Raw genomic sequence first — 22,905 nt, forward strand, 5'->3', positions numbered from 1 at the left:
GAGAGTATCAATTCATCTTTATTTTCTAGGCAGTAAACAATGTATAGATTGAACACCTCTCATTTCCATACTTGCCTTTAAGTCTAAACTAAGAATTATTTTCACCCAATTGTACTGATCTAAAAACTTTAAATAATGAACACCTGCCATTTTAAGATGGTTTCTGATTAGATGCCTCTGACCCTACCTATCCCTGCTTTCTGCTCAAACATTTAGGATGCTCCATAGGATGCAGTGAAATTTAACTGTGAAACAAATGATCATTTACTTCCAGAATCATGGGGAAAGTTTACTCACTAGAAGGCTAAAGGAATTTGCTATCAGGCACACACATGAGTTGGCAAACCATCCAGACATGCTCTGCCATCAGAATAGGAAGACTGAGCACTTGAAAACAGAGGGGCATGCTCTCCCTCCACTACTATATCCCCTCAGCTAAGAAACATGCGACATGATTGTACCTTAAAGTGAGACTGCAACCCTTTCTCTAAGATGTTACCTTGGCTTTCCAAGGCAAAGCAAGCTCTTTTACACCCTGAAGTCTACCATTCAGTACCTGCCTTCTCACAGTGCTTCAGAGAGGCACCTCCCAAAAGCTGGCTGGACAGGAAAAGGGTATAGGGCAAACCGTATCCTGAAAGGCATGATCCATACAAGAAAAGCCCTATGATCGGGCAAAACATCAAAAGCCCTGGTATCCTCAGAGTTCCTGTGCTCCAGGCAGCTTCCCACAGCTGTCTGGGTGCCATAGAGCCCTAAGGAACGTCAAGGTCTCCCAGCAGCACAGCCCTGACCAGCACCCTAGAGGACAAGAGGGCAGGACTCATGGTTCTGTGTATATCCTGTGAAAATTTTGCAGAACTGGGAATAGACATCACCTTGAAAGCCCAGAGAGACAGCAAACCTGTGAAAATTGTTCTCTAGACAAAAAAGCGTTTGAGATGCATAGCACAGGGTCTTCATGAGGCAGGAGTCAAAATCAGAATTGGAGACAAGTTGAGATGAGAAGACAAATCCACGGAGATTGAAGGGGAGATGAATGAGATGTGGAAAGATTGCAAGAAACTGACCATGAAGTTGCAAAATTAAAATCTTTCAAGGAAAGAAGTAAATTGGTGCTGTAAAAAATTGTCTCAGTGGTATGGAGGACAAACTTAAGCTACAACTTGAGCTCATGTAGAATGTCTACAGAACAGCGCCTGAGTCTATGTGCTCCTCCCACCATTTCCTTTGTGTGGAACAGTGAAATGGCTGAGGAGTAGCAGAGCCTGAGAAGTGGAGCTGGATGCTTGGCCGAAGCATCAACTTGCAAATAATCTGCAAAAACTGACAGCTTCTGTGGACATCCTTCCATGTGAGCATCAAATGGAGCTGTGGACTCCCTTCCATGAGCAACAGTGACTAACAGTGATGGACACAAGGCGTGTCTTAGTCTGTCAGTGTTACTACAAAGAAACACTTGAGCCTGGGTAATTTATAAAGAAAAATCGTGTATTTGGCCTATGATTCTGATGGCTGAAAAGTTGAAGATTGAGCTCTGCATGTGGTGAAGGTCTCAGCCTTCTTCCACTAACAGCAGAAGGTGAAGGGAGCTGACATGTGCAGAGATCACATGGAGAGAGAGGAGGGGAAGGGCTGGAGGAGGCTCCAGGCCCTTTTCGACAACAAGGTCTCATGGGTTGGTTAGAGCAAAAACTACTAGAGCATGAACTCACTCCCTTCAGAGGGAGGGCATTAATCTGTTCATGAGGGGTCCAGCCCCATGACACAAACACGTCCTATGAGGCCCCATCTCCAACAATGGACATCAAATTTCAACATAAGGTTTGGAAGGGTCAGATGTCCAAACCATAGCAAAGAGCAAGCTCCCAGGGCAGAGCTTGATTAGTGATTGAAACAAGATGGCTCAATGTGTTTTATAGAAGCCCAAACTCAGCCAACCACAGCTTGTCTGCTGAAGTTGCAGATAATTTCAGGTCACATTCTTTATCATTTGCATGCTCTTTATCATTTGCATTATTTTTGAATGAGGCTAAATCATTTCAAAAGCATCTGGTCTTCCTAGGATGCTTTCGAAATGAATTAGCCTCATTCAAAAAAATAAACTCACCACTAAGGTTTTAAACAGCAAATGTTTGCTGTGATAACGTCTTAGAGTTGTGAATTACTGTAGACCACACAAAACGCTTCTTCAGTATTACACCTTACCCTTCCAAAGTGCCTGTGGTGTAGGAGTCAGTCACTCCTATCTCTAGAAAAGGATGGTGGCTAGGAGAGTTGTCTGATTTTTACATAATCCCAGAACATACTTAAGGTAGATTTTAAAGATTGTGGGATACAGACCGATGGCATAAAGGAAAAAGGGAAGGGAAAGAAAGAAGGAGTGAAATGAAGCCAGAGGTTCTAGTCATGTGGCAAGTCACTTACGAGGATCGGACAATGCTCCGAAACTGAGCAAGTTAAGGGTGTGTGTGTGTGCACGTGCGTGCGTGTCCGTGTCCATGTGAGTGCGAGTGTAAATATTCTTAAAGGCATTAATGGACTGAGGAGACATAAGGAATTCTCAGGCCAGGGTTGAAGGCACAGAGGAACCCAAAGAGAAATCTAGTGGGGAGTGCAGCTGGCCTTTGCCCTGAGGGCATTTGCGAAACCTGGTGAACTTCATTTTCACCTTTTCAAGAGGTACAAAGGGAAGATCAAGCTGAGAGCACAGCCAAAATGGCAAGCCAATCAGTAATCTCTTAAAGTTAGGACCCCCAGAGGGCGGTACCCTCATTGCAGTGGCAAACTAGAAGCAACTCACTTCTCTACCCGCAAAGGAATCAGAAGGGATCAGTCATTTCAAGCCCTAGAGCTGAAAGAAAAAGAAAAATCACTGCCGAGTATTTGGAGCAACAGGTTCTCCCTAACTTTGTGCCAGGTGGGTGACCAAAAGTCCCCAAGCCGAGAATTTAATAGAGAGAGATTCTGAACTGGTCATTCCCAGGAGCCAAGCGTAATTCCTTCTGAGTAATAAACCTTCATCCTAAGCCTCAAAGATTTCTCACAAAACTACAAAGCAAAGAAGCAATTCTCAATGAAAAACAACCCACCACACGTGAAAATAAAGCACTATGAGTGAGAAGCAGCAGAAAACATAGTAGAAACAGACAAATATTTCAGATGTTGAATTTGGCAGACCAAAACATAGAGAAGAAAACACAAAGTCAGAAATATCTGAAGAGAACAGAAAACTATTTTTTAAATTACAAAGCAGATTTGGAAAAACACCAAATAAAACTTATGAGAAATATCACTGATTTTTTTTAAAGTGGATGGATTTAACAACAAATTAGACACAGTTGAAAGGTGAATTAGAGAACTAGAATCTAGAGCTGAACAAATTACTGAAATAGATACAAAGTGACAGAAATGCAAAATGTGAAAAAAATGAATGAGAATACAGTTTGAAGGCTATGTTATGTTTAGAGTCCCAGAAAGAGAAAAGAGAGAAAATTGGGAAGATGTCATATTTAAGGAGATTTGGCTGAGAATTTGCCAACATTGTTAGAAGACACCAACTCACAGATTCATAAAGCCGAGTGAATCCAAGAAGGGGAAATAAAATTCTAGACACAACATAATTCAATTGATAAACGCTGTAAACAAAGAATATATATATATATACACACACACATATGTATTTAGACAGAGTCTCGCTCTGTCACCCAGGCTGGAGTGCAGTGGCCCAATCTTGGCTCACTGCAAACTCCGCCTCCTGGGTTCACGACATTCTCCTGCCTCAGCCTCCCATGTAGCTGGGATTACAGTTGCCTGCCACCACACCCGGCTAATTTTTTGTATTTTTAGCAGAGACGGGGTTTCACCGTATTAGCCAGGAAGGTCTCGATCTCCTGACCTCATGATCCACCCACCTCGGACTCCCAAAGCGCTGGGATTACAGGTGTGAGCCACTGCACCTGGCCAAAGAAAATATTTTTTAAAATATCTAGTGATAAAAGATGGGTTATCTTTCAAAAAGATGTATTTCCCAAGAAGAACAATAGAAAATGGCCTCTGTCAGTGATGCACTCATCTCTAAATTTTCTGGAAGGATGGGGAGGGCAGGAGCCTGGCTCGGGAGGACTCTCACTAGACCCAGCTGGGAGTGGGGCTCTGCGTCTAAGCCAAGGTGATGATCCACCCAGAAACCAGCCCTGCCTCTCCAGGCAACAGGGTGGGGTAAAAGCCACCGGTGGGTTTCCATCACAAGTAGAGCTGAGCCCCCTCCCTGGTGGCTGCTCAAAGAGTGACTTTGTTTTGTCCTGCAGGAGCTGAGGTGCCCCTGTGATCCAGGTCTTCCACCCTGAAACCCCATCCTCCATCAAGGTCCTGCCTGTAGAGTCTACCTTGCAAAGCCTCCTGTTCCTACCCATGCTACAGGCCAGGAACCAGAGCCCATCATCTCAGAGGCCCCTGGATGTCCTTTGAAGGAACCAGGACCCTCAGAGCCCAGCATCCATCTCTGTCATCATCTTCATCACACCCAAAGAAGAGCCAGCCTTGCAGGAGGGTTTACATCTCCAGGATGATGGGCTGCCAGCAGCTGCAGAGGATGCAGCCACCTGCTTAACTGTGCTGTCCAGCCAGCCAGCCAGCTGCAGGGCCTCTTGCTGCTTAAGAGCTGATGGGCTGGGCGTGTTGGCTCACACCTGTGAGCACAGTACTGAGAAATGGGAGCACAGTACTGGGAAATGGGAGCACAGTACTAGGAAATGGGGGCTCACAGCACTGCAAAATGGGAGCACAGTATTGGGAAATGGGAGCACAGTACTGGGAAATGGGAGCACAGTACTGGGAAGTGGGAGCACAGTACTGAGAAGTGGGAGCACAGTACTGGGAAATGGGAGAACAGTACTGTGAAATGGGAGCACAGTACTGTGAAATGGGCATACGGTACTGAGAAATGGGAGCACACAGTACTGGGAAATGGGAGCATAGTACTGGGAAATGGGAGCCCACAGTACTGGGAAACGGGAGCTCACAGTACTGGGAAATAGGAGCACAGTACTGGGAAATGGGAGCATAGTACTGGGAAATGGGAGCACAGTACTGGGAAATGGGAGGATAGTACTGGGAAACCCCAGACCTGGATTCTGAGTTTTTCAGCCTAGCCCAGACTTCTTATCTTAGTAGACAAAAAGAGTCAATACCAGAGAACCAGAGGCATCCTCTGTATTTTAATGAACTCTGCATTTTAGTCTGTTTAGTAGTCATATTTTAAAAGATAATCAGTTTTCCACATATATCTATAAGTTACTACGTGCATTGGGCTGTTTTTGTGTTTCTGTAAAGAAATACCTGAGGCTGGGTAATTTATTTAAAAACATAGGTTAAACTGGCTCACAGTTGTGCAGGCTGTACAGGAAGCATGGTGCTGGCATCTGCTTGGCTTCCGGTGAGGCCTCAGGAAGCTTCCGTCATGGCTGAAGGTGGGGTGAGAGCCAACACATCATGTAGTGAGAGCAGGAGCAAGAGAGAGTGGTGGGGTTGAGGGACGCCAACATCTTTAAATGACCAGATTTCAAGTGAACTACCAGAGCAAGGACTCACTCATCACCAAGGGGATGGCACTAGACTATTTATGAGGAACCTGCTCCCATGATTCAAACACCTCCCACCAGGCCCCACCTCCAACACTGGGGACTACATCTCAACATGGGATTTGGAGGGGACAAACCTCCAAGCTATATCATTCCATCCCTGGTCCCTCAAATCTCATGTCCAGCTCACCTTGCAACATATAATCATCCCTTCTCAATAGTCCCTGAAAGTCTAAACTCATTCCAGGATCAACTCAATCAAAAATGCCAAGTCCAAAGTCTCATCTGGAGATGAGTTCCTTTCACCTACGAGCCTGTGAGATCAAAAACAAGTGATTTACTTCCCAGATACAATGGATACAATGATGGTACAGGCACTGGGTAAACATACCTATTCCAAAAGGAAGAAATTGGCCAAAAGAAAGAGGCTACAGGCCCCAAGGAAGTCTGAAACTCAGCAGGGCAGACATTAAACCTTAAAGTTCCAAAATAATCTCCTCTGACTCCGTGAGGCACACTGGTGTGAGGCGTGGGCTCCCAGGGCTTTGTACAACTCCACCCCTGTGGCTTTGCAGGTTGTAGCCCCTGCAGCCAATCTCCTGGGTTAGAGTTGAGTACTTGTGGCTTTTCCAGGCTGAGGTTGCAAGCTGCCAGTAGATCAAACATTCTGGGGTCTGGAGGGCATAAGCCCTCTGCCGACAGCTCCACTAGGTAGTGCCCTGGTGGGGAGTCTGTGTGGGGCTCCAACCCTACATCTCCTCTCAGCATTGCCCTCATAGGGTATCTCTGTGAGGGCTCTGCTGCTGCAGCAGGCTTCTGCCTGGGCACCCAGGTTTTCCCACACATCCTCTGTAATCTAGGGGGAAGCTGCCAATGCCCCTTCACTCTTGTGTTCTGTGTTCCTGCAGATTTCACACCACTTGGGAGCCAGCAAGGCTTACCCTCTAGAGCAGCAGTCCACACTGTACCTGGAGACTGTTGAACCACCACTGTAGCTGAAGAAGTTGGGATACAGGGACCAGTGTCCCGAGGCTGCACAGGGCATCAGGGTCCTAGTCCTGGCCCATTAAGCCATTCTTTTCTCCTAGGCCTCTGGGCCTGTGATGGGAGGGGCTGCTGTGAAGATCTTTGAAATGTCTTCAAGGTCTTTTTCCCATTGTCTTGGATATTAGCACTTGGCTCCCTTTTAGCCACGCAAATCTCTCTAGTAAGTGGTTGTTCTGCAGCCTGTTTGGATTCCTCTCCTGAAAACATTTTTTTCTTTGTCTACCATGTGGCTAAGCTGCAAATTTTCCAAACTTTTACAGCCTGCTTCCTTTTAGTATAAATTCCAACTTTAAGTCATTCATTTGCTCCCCTATCTGATGATAGGTTGTTGGAAGCAGCCATGCCACCTCTTGAATGTTTAGCTGCTTAGAAATATCTTCTGCCAGATACCCTAGGTTATGATTCTTAAGTTCAAACTTCCACAGATCACTAGGACACAAATATAATGTAGCCAAGCTCTTTGCCAAGGCACACAAGGGTGACCTTTGCTCCAGTTCCCAATAACTTCCTCATTTCCATCTGAGATCTTGTCAGCCTGGCCTTCATTATCCATATTTCTATCTGCATTTTGGTTCCAACCACTTATTAAGTCACTAAGTTCCAAACTTTCTCTCATCTTTCTGTCTTCTTCTGAGCCCTCTAAAGTCTTCCAACCTCTGCTCATTACCCAGTTCCAAAGCTGCTACCACAGTTTCAGGTATCTTTATAGCAATGTCCTGCTCCTCAGTGCCAATTTTCTGAATGAACCCATTTTTGCATTGCTATAAAGAAATACCTGAACCTGGGTAATTTCTGACAAAAGGCCTGAATCCACAGGTACATGAGGAGTAATTCATGACAAGCTGCACAAATAAAAATAAGAAATCCAGGCCTAAATACATTGTAGGGTAAGGTGGAACACAAAAGAAAATGTAACTTTAAAAAGCAGAAAGAAACAACAAATCATCCACAGAAGAAATGCAGTTAGACAGCAGATGTATTAATCATAAGAACAGTAGCTAGGTAAATAATACTCACAAAGTGTGACAAAAAAAAAAAACAACTTTTGATCTGGAATTATGTACCCAGCAACACTATCTTTAGGAAAAAGAGCAAATTAATCACATTTTCAGATAAATCAAAGCCAAGTTTACCACCAACAATCCTACACTAATGGGACTTCAAAAAAGATGTATTTATTGAGGGAAAATGCATAAAGCAAACACAGAGCCCACAGGGAATAATTTTTAAAAATTCACTATGACTTGTGGAAGTTTTCAATGCAACTCTCAATTACTGTTAGGTCAATCATATTTTTAAAATAATAAAAACAGATTTGGACAACACCATTAACAGGCTTGAATTATGGGATATCTGTGGAACTGGAAGCTCATTTATTAATAGAAAATGTGCATTCTCCTTAGGCACACAAGGAATATTGCCCAAAACACTGCTTACTAGCCTCAACAAGTCTTAAATAACTTCTACAGGATGGACCAGTGTTCCCCTTTACATACTTTGTCTGACAATTTTTCCTGTCTGCTTTTAAAATTTCTATTTATCACTGGGATTGAGCGATTTGATTATAATGAGACATGATGTAATTTTCTTCAATGGTACTTGTGCTTGAGGTACACTGAACTTCTTGCATCTGTAGGTTAATAGTTTGCATCGAATTTGGAAAAAAAATGTTGTCATTATTTTTCCAAACATCTTTTTTAATGCACTACCCTCATTCCTCATGTTTTCTTCTCTCCTTCGAGGACTTCAATTAAACATATATTAAGCCACTTGAAGTTGTCCCACAGATCACAGATAATTTGGCTTAATTTTTTTTAAATCCTCTTTGATTTTGGTTTCATTTTGGATAGTTTATATTGCCATGGTTTCACAGTGAATAATCTTTTCTTCTTTAATATCTAATCTGCCATTAATCCCATGCAGTGCAGTTCTCATTTTATACATTGTAGTTTTCACCTCTAGAACAGTGATCCAGAGTGTTGTTATATCTTCCGTGCCTCAAATTAGCTTTTACAATATGTGGAATATAGTTTTGATATTGTTTAATGCCCTTGTGTCTGTTCTGGATCAGTTTTAATAGACTCATTTGCCTCCTTATGGCTCCTATTTTCCCACTTGTTTGTGTGCCTAATATTTCTGATTGGATGTCAAAAATTGTTGCCTTCTCTGGTGTTGGATATTTCTGTAGTCCTATAAATATTCCTGAGGATTTCACAGAACTGACAAAAGACATGAATCCACAGGTATATGAAGAGTTGATTTATGATGAGCTGCATAAATAAAAAGAAGAAATCCACACCTGGGTAAACGTTATTCGGGGAGGCAGATAAGATAAAATCTTATTCTGAGATGCAGTTATTTAAGAACAGAGTTTTAAAATGTTTATAGATGTAGGGGGTAGAAGTGCAGATTTCTTCCATGCATATATTGCATAGTGGTGACATTTGGGCTTTCAGTGTACCCATCGCCTGAATAGTGAACATTGTACTGAAAAAGTAATTTTTCAACTCTCACCCCCTTCCACCCTCCCATCTTTTGGAGTTTCCAGTGTCATCTTATTCCACTCCATATGTCCATGTGTACACATTGTTTAGCTCCCACTTATACTTGAGAACATGTGGTATTTGACTTTTTGTTTCTGAGTTATTTCACTCAGGATAATGGCCTCTATCTATGTTGCTCAAAAGATATGATTTCATTCTTTATTACGGATGGGTAGTATTACCTTGTGTATATATGCTACATTTTCTTTAACCAGCCCTCCACTGATGGATGCTTAAGTTGATCCATTTTCTTTTCTGTTGTGAATAGTATTGTGATAAACATCCAAGTGCAGGTGGTTTTTGATATAATTAATTCTTTCCCTTTGGGTATATACCAAGTAGTGGGGTTGCTGAACCAAATAGTGGTTCTATTTTTAGTTCTTTGAGAAATCTCCATATTGTTTTCCAGAAAGATTACACTGATTTACATTCCCCCCAACAGTACTTCAGCATTCCCCTTTCTCCACATCTTCACTAAAATCTCTTACTTTTAGACTTTAATAATAGCCATTCTGACTTGTCTAAGATGGTATTGCATTCAGATTTTAATTTGCCTTTCTCTGATAATTGGTGATGTTGAGCATTTTTTTCATGTTTTTTGACCACTTTTGTGTCTTCTTTGTAAAAATGGCTGTTCATATCCTTTGCCCACTTTTAATGGGCTTATTTGGTTTGAGTTCCTTGTAGATTGTGGATATTAGCCCTTTGTCAGATGCATAGTTTGCAAATATTTTCCCATTCTGCAGGTTGTCTATTTACCCTGTTGATAGTTTCTTTTGCTGTGCAGAAGGTTTCTAGTTTAAGTTCCATTTGTCTATTTTTGTTTTTGTTGCAACTGCTCTTGAGGACTTGTTCATAAATTCTTTGCCTAGGCCAATGTCCAGAAGAATTTTTCCTAAGTTTTCTTCTAGGATTTTTATAGTTTTTGGTCTTATGTTTAGGTCTTCAATCCCTCTTGAGTTAACTTTTGTATATGGTGAGAGGTATTGGTCCAGTTTCATTCTTCTGCATATGCCAATCCAGTTTTCCCAGCACCATTTATTGAAAAGGGTGTCATTTCCTCAGTGTATATTTTTATTGACTTTGTGTCTTTATTTCCGAGTCCTCTATTCTGTTCCATTAATCTAGATGTCTATTTTTGTACTACTACCATGCTGTTTTGGTTACCATTACCTTGTAGTATAGTTTGAAGTCAGGTAATGTGATGCCTGCAACTTTGTTCTTTTAGCTTTGGATTGCTTCGGCTAGTTGGGCTCTTTTTGGGTTCCATGTGAATTTTAGGATTTTTTTTCTAATTTGATAGAGAGTGTGTTGGGTCTGTAGATTGCTTTGTACAGTATGATAATTTTTAACAGTAGTGATTCTTCCAATCCATGAGCATGGGGTGCTTTTCTGTTTGTCATGTATGATTTCTTTCATCAGTGTTTTGTAGTTCTCCTTATCAAGATCTTTCACTTCCTTGGTTAAATACATATCTAGGTAATTTTTTGTAGCTATAATAAATGAGATTGCCTTCCTGATTTGGTTCTTGGCCAGATTGTTATTGGTATATAAAAATGCTATTGATTTTTGTACATTAATTTTGTGTCCTTAAATGCTACTGAATTTATCAAATCTAAGAGTTTTTTGGTGGAGTCTTAATATGGCTTGGCTGTGTCCCCATCCAAATCTCATCTCGAATTGTAACTCCCATAATTCCCATGTGTTGTGGGAGGGACTGGGTAGGAGACAACTGAATCATGGGGGCAGTTTTCACCATCCTGTTCTCATGGGAGTGAATAAGTCTCACGAGACCTGACGGTTTTATAAGGGGAAACCCCTTTCACTTGGCTTTCACTCTCTCTCTTGCCTGCTGCCGTGTATGATCTGCCTTTTGCCATCCACCATGACTGTGAGGCCTCCCCAGCCATGTGGAACTGTGAGTCCATGAAACCTCATTTTGTTTATAAATTACCCAGTCTCAGGTGTGTCTTTACCAGCAGTGATACAAGTCTTCAGGGTTTTCTATATAGAATATCATTTCACCAACAGAAAGGGATAGTTTGGGCTCCTTCTTCTCCAATGTGCATTCCCTTTATTTCTTTCTCTTGCCTGATTCCTCTGGCCAGGACTTTCAGTACTGTGTTGAATAAGAGTGGTGAAAGTGGGCATCCATGTCTTATACCAGTTCTTAGAAGGAATACTTTCAACTTTTCCCCCTTAATTCTGATGTTGGCTGTGGATTTGTCATATGAGGCTTTTATTATGTTGATGCATGTTCCTTCTATGCCTAATTTGTTGAGAATTTTTATCATGAAGAGAGGCTGAATTTAATCAAATGCTTTTTCTGCATCTATTTAATGATCATATGGTTTTTATCCTTGATTCTGTTCATGTGATACGTCACATTTATTGATTTGCATCCCTGGGATAAATCTCACCTGATCAGGCTGTATTATCCTTTTGATGTGCTGTTGGGTTCTATTTTCTGGTATTTCGTTGAGGATTTTTGTGTCTATATTCACAGGGATATTGATCTGGAGTTTTCTTTTTTCGTTGCGCCTTCGTCTGGTTTTGGTCCGAGGGTGATACTGGCCTCATAGAATGAGTTAGAGAGATATCCCCCCTCTTCGATTTCTTGGAATAGTTTCACAAGGATTGGTATTAGTTCTTCATATGTTTGGGAGAATCTGGCTGTGAATCCATCTAGTCCTGGGCTGAGTGCAGGGCATCCACACAAGTGAAGCCACTTCCGGCAGTGGGGAAAACAGTTACAGGGACAGAAGCTGACCAGGCTCCTTGTGGCCTGCTTGGAGCCGTCTCGGCTTTACAGAGCTCATTGCCCACTGCCTCTGACAGCCACACCCAGGGCCTCAGCCCCTGCCCTTGCCAGAGGGGTGTGTCCTCTCCACTGCAGACACAAGTGCCTCCCTTCTCTGCGGCCCTCCGCTCTGTGACGCCATCCTCTCTCTGGTCCTCCGTGTCTCTGCCAGGCATGGGCTCCTGTCCACATCTTTTCTTCCCAGCACGCTGTCCTGTTGCCGTGTCCCCGCATCCTTCTTCCCTAACATCGGCTGTGGAACTGAGGTAGCGATGGCTGGCATATTAAGAATGTGCTCCAAGCAGCTCAGCCTAGGGCTGAACACCCCCCATTTGGCTTCCCCTCCTCATCAGCCCCTGACCAGTGGCAACAGTGAGGCCGCAAGGCTCACCTGCCGTTCTCTGGGTCACAGGCGTGTGATAGGGGGGCCAGAGTCGCTCCCTGGCAGCAAGACCTGGAACCTGCACTTTAATTCCATGTTCCACAGCAATTCCACCCCCAGAATAACCAGATGCAATCACAGCCCAAACACACACAGGCACGTGCACACACACAGGTGCAAACACACACACATGCACACAAAGACACACAGGCCCATGCACACACAGGCACACGCAGGCACACAGGCACATGCACACATGTGCAAACACACAGACACAGGCACGTGGACATACAGGTGCAAACACACATGCACACACAGAGACACAGGCACACGCAGACACTCATACAAACACACAGAGACACACAAATAGACACACACACACCTGAACATACACAGCTGAACACATACCAACATACATACACCGGCATGCATACTCACACATACAGGTGCACATTCACACATAGGAATGCACAAACACGCATGCATGTGCACACACTCTCACACTCTCACACACACGTGCACACACACATCCCGGCAGACATTTTACCTAAGCTGCCAAGAACCCGTGGGAGCTGCTTCAACACCCCCATGAGGCTTCCCAGGCCCCACACCCAGGCAGGCACGTCGTTACTTCACTGAACACCCCCTCTGACCTCATGCACCAAGGCTGTAGCTTGTCCCCAGCCCAGGGCCCACACAGGAGCTAGTTAGGGTTCTCAAGGGGCCCTGACTGCTCACCTGCTGTGGGACACACCCCCACGGGGCCCAAAGAAGCTGCTCAGCCCATAGACCATCAAAGGACATTCAGCTGCCAGGGGTGGGTGGACACCTGACAGGTCCAGCTGCAGGCCTGGTGGGAGCGGCCCCACCTCAGTGCTGGGACCCGGCATCCTCACACTTGGCCTCGGAGGCCTTTTCATGTCTGCTGCTGTCCCCGTGAGTCCATTGCTCCCCCCGCTCCCCGTGCCTCCGTCTTCAGCATGGGGCCTCCCAATGGACCTGGGCTCCTGTCCTGGTCTCCCACTGCAGACCCAGATGGCCCAGCGTCTCCCGCCATCCCTTCCACCCAGGGCTTCCAGTGCTACCCACCATGCTGTGTCTGCCCTTCCCAACCTCCACTGTCAGCCTGAACCTCTGCCCACAAAACCCAACCCCAAACCCAGGCAGGGGTGGGCGCGGGTGCCGGGCAGCAGGGGCTTGTCCCGGAGAGCTGTCCTCCTCCTATGTGACAGCTGCCTGGCCTGGTGCTCCCAACTGCGGACACAGAACCTGTGCAGAAAGCCGTGGAAACAGCTGCAAGCAGGCAGGTGTCCCGGGGAACGCTCCTGGTCACTGACACGGTGCCACTGGTGGAGCTGGGAAAAGCATTGGTGCTGGGGTGGTAGTGACCCCCACCCAAGAAATTCACATCGACACGGAACCTCAGAGTAAGACCTTACTTTAAAATAGGATCTTTGTAGATGTAATTCCATTAAAGATTTTGAGATTATCCCAGCTTCTCCTGGCAGCCCTTAAATCCAGTGACAGGTGTCCTGATACGCAAAGGAGGAGACAGACACCGACTCGGGGGAGGAGGCCCTGTGAGGACAGGGGCAGAGGTGGAGCCATGCGGCCACCACCCAGGACCGCCTGGAGCCACAGAAGCTGGAAGAGGTGGGAAGCTCCGGAGCGCACAGGCCTTGATGTCGGACTTCTGGCCTCCTAAACCCTAAAAGGAAAGCCCTGTGGTTCAACCCATTTGTAGTGATTTTCTAAGGATCCCCAGGAAACATCTTATAACGGGACACTTGGCGTGGATCACATCATTGGCTGTGAGTCGGTTTTCAGTAATTGCAGGGTTAATGGAGGCTGTCCAGGTCTGGCAGTGGAGCAAGAGCTGGGGGCCAGGAAGGGCCACTGGACGGGCAGCCATGGCCAGGTGAAGAGCCTGGAGTTCCGAAACAGGATCCACCTCTCCCTGCTGAGCAAGATCCTGTGCCCCCGTTTCTGGTGATTTTGTAAGTGCTGACTGAACCGACTGTCGCTGAGAAATAACACACCCGTGCCCCTAAGCCAAAGTTTCACCCACAGACAAGGAAACAGACTCCATGAACACGCCGACTCCCGACGGTAGAACCAGGGTGCCCACCCCAGCCCGGGTCACTGTGTGTCCTGCGCAGGGGCCAGGGCAGCCCAAGGCTGAGCTCTGTCCTCCTGCCGAGACCTCGCTCAGCCCCCTGGACGCCGCCCCGCGCCCGCTGCCTCTCCTCCCAAAGGCTCCAGGACCATGTCTGCCTCTGAAGCCTGACGTTAACTCCCACTGCGATTTTATTGTAAACTCACTGCATTTATGTCAAGAGAGTTTGTACAGGTTTTGAAAAATGCACTGAAGAGTTTCCTTGTGCCTATTAGGACGGTAAGCACACACCAAGGAGAGATTATTTCATTATTTCTTTGATGCTGTTAGTAGGATCTACCCGAGGGGGAGGCACTCCGGGCTCCGCGGGACGAGAAGGCAGCCGAGCCCGCACCCGAGCAGGAGGGAAGCAGGAGCCGCCGCGTGGCCGCCGCACAGCTTCGGGGGTCTCCCGACTTCCCAGCTGCGAGTGTGGAATTTCTCAGGAGAATTAGACAGAAGCCCATCTCTGGGCAGCACTGAGTGGAAGGAGAAACCACAGGAGAGGAGAGGAAGTGTGGGGCGCGGGACCACCGTGGGGTGGGTGGGGGCCAAGCCGCCGGGCTGTGAGGCGTCAGCACCCCCTGCCCGGCACCCCAACTTCCCCTTCTGCCTTTGCGGATTCCAGGGCCTGCTGGACACCTGGTGCAGGGACAGAGCCGGGGCTGGGGGAGGAGCTCAGCTGCACTAGAGTCCAGCTGGAAGAGTCCAGCTGGAAGTCACCAGAGGCACCCCTTCCTCCTGGGGGGCTGCGCCTCGGCCTCCTCCAGGGCAGGTGCCCCTGTGCCCCTCAAGTCCCAGCACCCAGCACCACAGAACCGCCCTGTCATCTCGGCCCCGGAACCTTGTGCGGAGCCAACTCCTGCGGAGGGCCGGGCAGCCCCGGGCGGAATGAGCCCCCTCCGCAAAGCCTGTCTGGTGGGGGGCGGGGTGAGGGGCGGCAGGTGCCCGGAGAAAGGCGAGATTGGAAGAGCGGCCGGGATGGTGGCGCTGCACACGGGCGACCTGCAGGGAAAACGGAGGCTGAGGCCGGGGACGGGTGCGCGCTCTGCTCCTCCACTCCTGCGTGAAGGGCGGCCCAGTTCCGAACAGCTGCGCTGGGCGCCCGGCACGGACCCGTCTCCCTGTTCAGGTCGATCCCCGGCCGCGCTGTCCCCACCTGGACGCCCAGTCCCCAGGGTGCGCCCCGCCTTGGGGTCCGAGCACCCTCACAGCCCGGCCCTGCCGCTTCCCTCCACCGTCTGCGGCTCCTTAAAGAACTGGACGCGGTCGGGGGTCGCCCCGCACTGTCCTCCAGGCCCCGCCGCCAACCCAACCCACCCCACCCCAGGAGGCCGCGGCCGCGCTCATCCATCCTCCGCCGCAGCGTCAACGCGCGTCCTGCGGGGCGCAGAGATCGGGGTCCGGTCGTCCCCGGGGGGCCCCAGAGCCAGGTGAGGGACCCCGCCGCCCCCTGCCCAGCGGTTCCCACGACCCGCGGGTCGGCCGCGCCCTCCGCTGAGCGGATACCTGGCGGCCGGCGGAGCCTGAGCGGAGCCGGTCTTGTAAGGCAGAGGCCTCGGTGCGCCCGCGCATTCCCCGGGCCTGGTGGGGCGGCGGGGGCGGGGCTGCCAATGAGCACGCGGGGCGGGCGCGGAACGCTGGGGGCTGGGGACGGGGCGGGGCGGGGCGGGGCTGGACGCGCTGGCTCGGGGCGGCGGGAGCGCTGGGCGGGGCGGCGGCGGGAGCGCTCCGCTGAGCGCTTGGTCGCGCGCGGCCGAGTCGCGGGGGAGCCTCCGCTGCAGTCGCTGCGTCTCCAAGGTAAGCTGGCGCGGGGCTCGGTCCTGCGGGCGCGGCGCGGGGGGCACCCGGGGGCGCAGGCTTGGCCCGTCAGCCCCGGCAGCCACCTGCGCCGCAGCCCCTGCCCCCCGCGCTCCTCCGAGCCCCATTCCCGGGCCGCCCTGCGCGTGTCTGAGCCCCCGGATTGGGATGCCCGGAGTTCGGCGCTGCGGGCTCGGTGCCAGGAGGCGACGGGGAGGCTTCGCAAAGGCCGCGAGCGGGGGTCACCGTCGGCCGCGCCAGGGACAGGTCTGTCACTTTCTCCGGGCCCTGCGCCTGGCGCTTTGGCCTTTCTTCGCGGCCACGGACGCCCCTGCAGCCCTTCCCTCCAGGCCCTCCCCAGCCCGGGACTCGAACCGTTTCCCTATTCCCAGGCCTAGGGGGCCGCCGCCGGTGTGAGGCGTGGGAAATTAGGGCGTGGAGGGCTGGAATGAAGCCACTGCCCGCAGCAGGTTTTGAGATCCCTGGCCACAGAAACGGCCCGTCTCGGCACAGAAACGGCCCGTCTCGGGGTCCTGACACCACGGCGTCCTGGCAGGTGGGGCTGTCAGACCGCCCCCCGCAGAGCTTCCAGCTTCCCCGAGCCTTGGCTACCGTCCGCGGGCCTGTGGCGATGGAGAGGCGCTGCCGGGACACCTTCCCGCACCCCTGGGAGCAGCGCCCGAGGATCTGAGGAGCCCTTTATTCTGCGGTTTCGGTTACGTAAACGGAGCCGAGGGAGGTGAGAAGCGCGTCCCCCCACAGCGGTGGCGGGGCTGCTGTTTTGATAAGGGTTTGGGGGGGCTGCTGTTTTGATGGGAGTTGGGGGGCTGCTGTTTTGATGGGGTCTGGGGGGCTGCTGTTTTGATGGGAGTTGGGGGGCTGCTGTTTTGATGGGGGTTGGGGGGCTGCTGTTTTGATGGGAGTTGGGGGGCTGCTGTTTTGATGGGGGTTGGGGGGCTGCTGTTTTGATGGGGTTTGAGGGGCTGCTGTTTTGATGGGGGTTGGGGGGCTGCTGTTTTGATGAGGGTTGGGGGCTATTGTTTTGATGGGGGTTTGGGGGCTGCTGTTTTGATAGGGGTTTGGGGGTCTGCTGTTTTGATAGAGGTTGGGGGCCTGCTGTTTCGATGGGGGGTTGCGTTCCCTCTCAGTGTCACCGCTGATCCACCTGGCATGTTTATTGGCTCTTCTGCGTGCAGGGCCCCTGGGGGACCGATAGAGGACAGGGCCCCTCCGCCCACCCCGGCCACCCCTCCCCGCCTGACTTCTCAGGGGGAGAGGTCTCCCCCCGACGCCCAGCCAGCCCCTGCCCCTGGGAGGTGACCCAGCTCCCTGTGGCCTGGGACTAGGAGATGGGGCTGGACCAAGGCCGGGAAGGGGCAGGAAGTGGAGGGGAGTGAGGCAGCTGCAGCCTGATGCCGGCGCCTTGAACTGGGCTCTCGCGCCTGTCAGCCGCTCGGTGCCAGCGCCTCCCCACCACGTGATCCTCGGAGGGCCTGTGGGGGAGGGGCGGGCTCCGGGAGCGGCTGCAGAAGGCGAGCTCCAGGAGGGTGTGTGCGTTTTCCCGGGAGGGGTCTGCAGCTTTCATGGTTTCTAAAGGGATCTCTGATTCAGAAAGGCGCCGGCATGAACTCGCTTTGCATCTTCACAAAACATGAAGTCATGGGGATTGGACCGCGTGTGCGTGGAGGAAGCTCCGCTGGTCACTGGCTGCGTTTTAATCTTACAGCTGCGGTTGGTCTAGCTTCCCGAATTCCCTGAAGTTGCAATCAATGTTTTAGGGATTATACGAGGTTATAAATGCTCCTTGTGGAAATGAGCATAGAATGCTCACAGAAATGGTCAAGAGGGGCTTCCTTTTGACCCCCTACCCTAATTTGCAAGCCTCACACTGGCAGTGGCTGCCCCAGGCCTGGGAATCGGTAAACAGGGTTTGTGCACCGGGCTGGGCAGGGCCTGGCGGGAGGGGCTGCAGGGGGCCTCCGTGGGCACAAAGGCCAAAGCACCACACGCAGGGCTCAGGAGAACTTCCTGAAGAAAATTAGGATCACCCATCGCAGATGGAGACTGGGGAGCTCTCTGGAGAGTCAGGCAGTCTGTTCCCTCCCAGGCCTGTGGGAGCCACCCCCTGCAGAGGACGCTGAGAATTAAAAGCTTCCTCGGGAGAGGCCGTGCCAGCAGAGAGCCGAGTCTATTTATAGCTGTTGGTGAGACAGGGGGAGTGTGTGAGAGGGATGCCATCTGGGGCTCTTGGGGCCCCAAGGCCAGTGCTGGTCAGCGCCCTGCAGTACCTGGCCCAGCCTGGTGCCCTCAGGCAGAAGCGCCTTCGGGAAAACACTCTGGGTGAGGAGAGTCGCTCATTGCCTCCGCCTGGGCTGGGGGAGCCAGAAGGCTGTGCCCAGGAGGGTTGTGGCCGGGTGTCTAGTCCATCTGAGCCCACAAACCCTCAGCCAGGAGCCAGGATCAGGCAGCAGAATCTACACACGCCTAGTTCCTACTGCTCGAGCAAAAGGTGTTTCCTGGGAAGGAAGGGGTGGAGCTGCCTGGGTCAGGCCCAGCCACATCTGGGGCTCAGGCCTTGTCCCCAGCATCCACGAGCCAAACCCCAAGCTGCCCTGCGTGGATCCTCCTCCTAGGGAGACCAGCTTCTTCTTGTTGTGTGTGTGTTTGGGGGTGCCACAGGGCCATAACCCACCGCATCCCCCTGATAAGATCTTCCACCCAGGGCAGCCACCACCCAGGGCAGCCCCCACCCAGATGACCCCCACCTGGGGCAGCCCCAACCCAGTTGATCCCCCACCCAGTTGATCCCCCACCCAGATAATCCCCCACCCAGATGATCCCCCACCCAGATGATCCCCCACCCAGATGATCCCCCACCCAGATAATCCCCCACCCAGATGATCCCCCACCCAGATGATCTGCCATCTGGATGATGCCCCACCTGGGGCATCCCTCACCCAGGGCAACCCCCACTCAGATGATCTCTCACACAGGGCTTCCCTCCTAGGGCATCTGCAACAGGCTTTTCCTCTAAGGTGACATCCCCCTTCCAGGACATCCACATCCCAGAGCCACCCCCTAGGCCATTCTTCCCCAAGGCTCCACCACCCAGGACAACCCCCACAAGGATTCCCCACCCGGACATCCTCCCCACATGGCATCTCCACCCAGGGTATTCCCCCACCCAGGGCATCTTCCCCACATGGCATCCCACGTTTGACTTCTTGGCATGATAAAAGGTGCCTGCCCATGTGGGCTCCATGTGATCCCCCAGGGCGCATGGCATCACAGACCACATTTCCCAGATCCTATAACCTGTAACCCCGACCTGCTCATTTGTTCACAAATGTCCAACGTGGCCTCTGCCCAGGGAATGCCACCAACAGCCGCACCTGCCAGGCGACTTCACACAGCTGCTGCCTCCCTCTGGCCATCAGTCATCAGTCAGTGGGGCCAGGAGCAGCAAGCACCGTGTATGGGTTATGGCGGTGGCTTCAAACCCAGGCCCTGGTCCAAGGGCCCTCATGTCTGACACAGGCGAGCTCCCAGCACCCTCTGCCTTGTCAGGAAGCGTGTGACACGCCTTCCTGGCCCACAGAGGTGGGCAAAGTGTGCTTACCTCAGCGTGCCCATGGCCGCCACTCACTGTTCACCCGCTCACACTGGATCCCCGCCCAGAAACACACCAGGCCAGTCCCACCCCACTCAGAAGTGCTGCTGGTGCCTCAGGGCCAGGGAGCCACGTCCAGGCCCCAGCCAGCCCCGGGGACCTGACCCAGCCCCTCCCCCTGAGCCCAGGGCACCGCTGCACAGCCACCTGCACCTCCCACCCATGGCATCTCGCAGGTGACCTGGCCACCGTGGCTGCATCTGGGGCGTCCACCCTCTCCTGCGCACACCGGCCCCCACTTCTCCTAAGGCTGCCCAAGGGCCGGTTTCCTCTGCCCCTCGGCGGGGTGGCACCTCTGCCTTCTCAGTGCCAGAAAAGCCTGGGCCGTGGACGGAGCCACTGGGGTGAAGCTCATCTCAGCCTCACCTCCCACCAGGCTTGTTCCTGCCACCTTCGCCAGTGCCCACGTGTCCCCAGGCCGCCTGCTGGGAGGGCCCCACCTGGCACCTGGCACAGTCCACCTGCAGTTCTAGTGCCAGCCGTTCTGGGCTGCCTCTCTCCGTGTTCCGGGAGTGGGATGGGGTCTTACTCACCGTCTGTTTTCCCGTCGAAGCTCCAATTCCTGAGCACTGTGCTTTGGCTTTGCCTGTTTTTAACGTTTAACCAGAAGCCACGTGGTGGGCACACTGCTGTGCTGGCTCACGTGGATCAATAGTGTGCGCGAGTGGTCCGTCCACACTGCGTCAAGGAGCCCCAGGCGCTCGTGCTCAGTGCCGCCCACACTCCCACGGGGATGCCCACTGTCCCTCAGACCGCCATACTGTCAGCAGGCGCATGTCCACGCGGTTCCCCTTTCTTGGCAACTAGGGATGAAGCTGTCGTGGGCATTCCTGGGATGTTCTTTGAGGCATGTGGGCACGAGTCTCTTGGGTCAATCTGGAAGTGGAGCCGTTGAGTCTGGGATCTAGTGTGTCTTTACATTCATCAGATGATGCCAAGCAGTTTCCCAAAGGGATTAAAGCCATTCGCCCCCACAGTTTCCTGTTGACCCACATCCTTGCCGGCACTAGCCACTGTCAGCCTTTGCAATGTCTTAGCCCTTTGTAAGGCTGTGTGGAAGCCTTATGATTTGCATTTTCCTGGTCATACTAACAAAGCTGAGTGCTTCCCACCGAGCACTGGGCACTTGGATACCCTCGTCCCTGAGGGGCCTGTTCAAGTCAGCTGCCCTTTGTGGATTGAGTTTCTATTGATTTGTAGAGGTCCTTTATATATTCTGGAGACAAGCCAACATTTGTTGAGCATAGCAAACATCTCCTGCCCTGGGGTTTGCCTTTTCACTCACTCGATGATATTTTTTCAAGGAACAGAAGTTCTTTCTTTTAATCTGGTGCCTTCTAAGAATCTTTTCCTGCAGGGCAAGGCTTTCTGTGTCCGTGTAACAAATTTCCCCCACGCCAAGAACATCAGAAATTCTTTTGCATTACCTTCCCGAAGCTTCTCGATCTGATCTGGAGAACACAGCCCTTTAGCATGCAGACGCAGCTGAACCTTCCCTTAAATCAGCAAATTCCCGTCAGCTGACTTCCTCACACCAGCCACGTATGCAGCCTTCATTTTCTCCACCTAAAAATGGGCAACTAGAGGCTGGATGGGTCTCAGAAGGCAGGTGCTGTTGGCAGCCCTGGCCTAACACCCACCCTGGCTTAGGTGGACCCCCAAGGGCCTCTGGAGCCCCCTGTGGCCTCTCAGTGCCACCTGAGGGCCTCGAAGACTTTGTTCCCCGTGAGGGGTGCTGAGCCTCTGGTCCCACCTGCTGTGTCACTCTTTCCAGAGGCTTCTGACAATTGACACAGTCCGGGGTTAACACAACAGGGATGCATTCCCCCATCGTCCTGGAGACCAGAAGCCCAGCGTCCAGGCATCTCACGGGTCAGCTTCCTCTGGAGGCTTGGTGGGACGCTCCCTACCTCTTCCAGCTCCTGGTGGCTCCAGTTGTCCTGGGTGTGTGGCTGCATCACTGCAGCCCCAGCCTCATGGCGACTGTGTTAGTCCGTGTGTGTTGCTGTAACAGCACCAGGCATGGTAATTTATGAAATGATATGTTCACTTCTCACAGTTCTGGGGGCTGGAGAGTCCAAGATCAAGGCACCTGCAGTCTTGGCGTCCGACAAGGGCCCTTCCCTGCTTCCAAGACAGGGCCTGGTTGCCATGTCCTCATGCCCCAGCCCTTTGATAAGGCACTCGGTCATTCCCAGGAGCCTGGCCCCCATAGCTCAATCTCATCCCCCAAAGGCTCTGTTAATGCCACCACAATGGGGATTAGGTTCCAGCGTGGATTTTGGAGGGGATGAATTCAGCCTGTAGCACCTTCTTCTCTTCTCTCTGTGTCTTCTCTTCTGCCTCTTCTAGGTAGAGACACTCACCATTGGATTTAGGGCTCAGCTGTGGATAATCCAGGATGATCTCATTTCCAGATCCTTTCTCCAAACAAGGTCACGTTCACAGGTTCTGGGGATTAGATGGGGCCACCGTTGGCCCAGAGCTGGCCTGGTCCCAGCTGCCTGCAGGTGTCCTGGACCTGGATCCCCGAGGGTAACCCAAGGGCAGTGAGTGGGCTGTGGCCGGGCAGGGCAGGGTCCTCGTGCGTCTGGCACTTAGTGAAGCTGCACTGGATGAGGGACCAGCCCCTGGTTCTGCAGTGTTCTGTAACCTGCTCTGCCCCCGTGAGAGCCTCGGCTGTTTTCTCCTGTTTTTTCCTGTAACCCATTGTGCCTCCCGTGAGAGCCCCGGCTGTGTCCTCTAACCTGCTGTGCCCCGCGTAAGAGTCCTTGCTGTCCCCACAGAAGGTGCCTTTAATGGAGGCAGGTCCCACAGCATCTGCAGCCGCCGAGTCTCTGACATGGTTGATGGGATGAGCCGGCCGGGATCTCTATTTTATTCCCTTTTGGGATGCTCTGTTGGTGGAATGTCCTGTGTCATGCTT

The 22,905-nt window shown here is 51.3% G+C and overlaps 2 protein-coding genes and 1 pseudogene across 13 annotated transcripts in view; all 3 read left to right on the forward strand.

Moving 5' to 3' along the window:
- Nucleotides 1-7,990, forward strand: part of LOC134757639 (probable palmitoyltransferase ZDHHC11B) — an 80,305-nt gene extending 72,315 nt beyond the window's left edge. For 4 of the 5 annotated variants that reach the window (XM_063700881.1, XM_063700883.1, XM_063700882.1 and 1 more), the window contains one exon: nt 4,311-7,990. The gene's annotated coding sequence lies outside the window, so the exon portion shown is untranslated. The remainder of the gene's footprint in view (nt 1-4,310) is intronic. The other variant, XR_010131863.1, reaches the window with a different exon arrangement.
- Nucleotides 4,414-12,801, forward strand: LOC134757640 (uncharacterized; annotated as a pseudogene).
- A 3,398-nt stretch (nt 12,802-16,199) lies between these two features.
- Nucleotides 16,200-22,905, forward strand: part of LOC115931263 (probable palmitoyltransferase ZDHHC11B) — an 80,786-nt gene continuing 74,080 nt past the window's right edge. For 4 of the 8 annotated variants that reach the window (XR_010131862.1, XM_055367761.2, XM_063700877.1 and 1 more), the window contains exons 1-2: nt 16,202-16,309; nt 16,866-17,048. The gene's annotated coding sequence lies outside the window, so the exon portion shown is untranslated. Of the gene's footprint in view, nt 16,310-16,865; nt 17,049-22,905 lie in introns of all 8 variants that reach the window. The other 4 variants (XM_063700880.1, XM_063700879.1, XM_063700878.1 and 1 more) reach the window with 2 other exon arrangements.

This window comes from Gorilla gorilla, chromosome 19 (genome assembly GCF_029281585.2).
Source record: "Gorilla gorilla gorilla isolate KB3781 chromosome 19, NHGRI_mGorGor1-v2.1_pri, whole genome shotgun sequence".
NCBI lineage: Eukaryota > Metazoa > Chordata > Mammalia > Primates > Hominidae > Gorilla > Gorilla gorilla.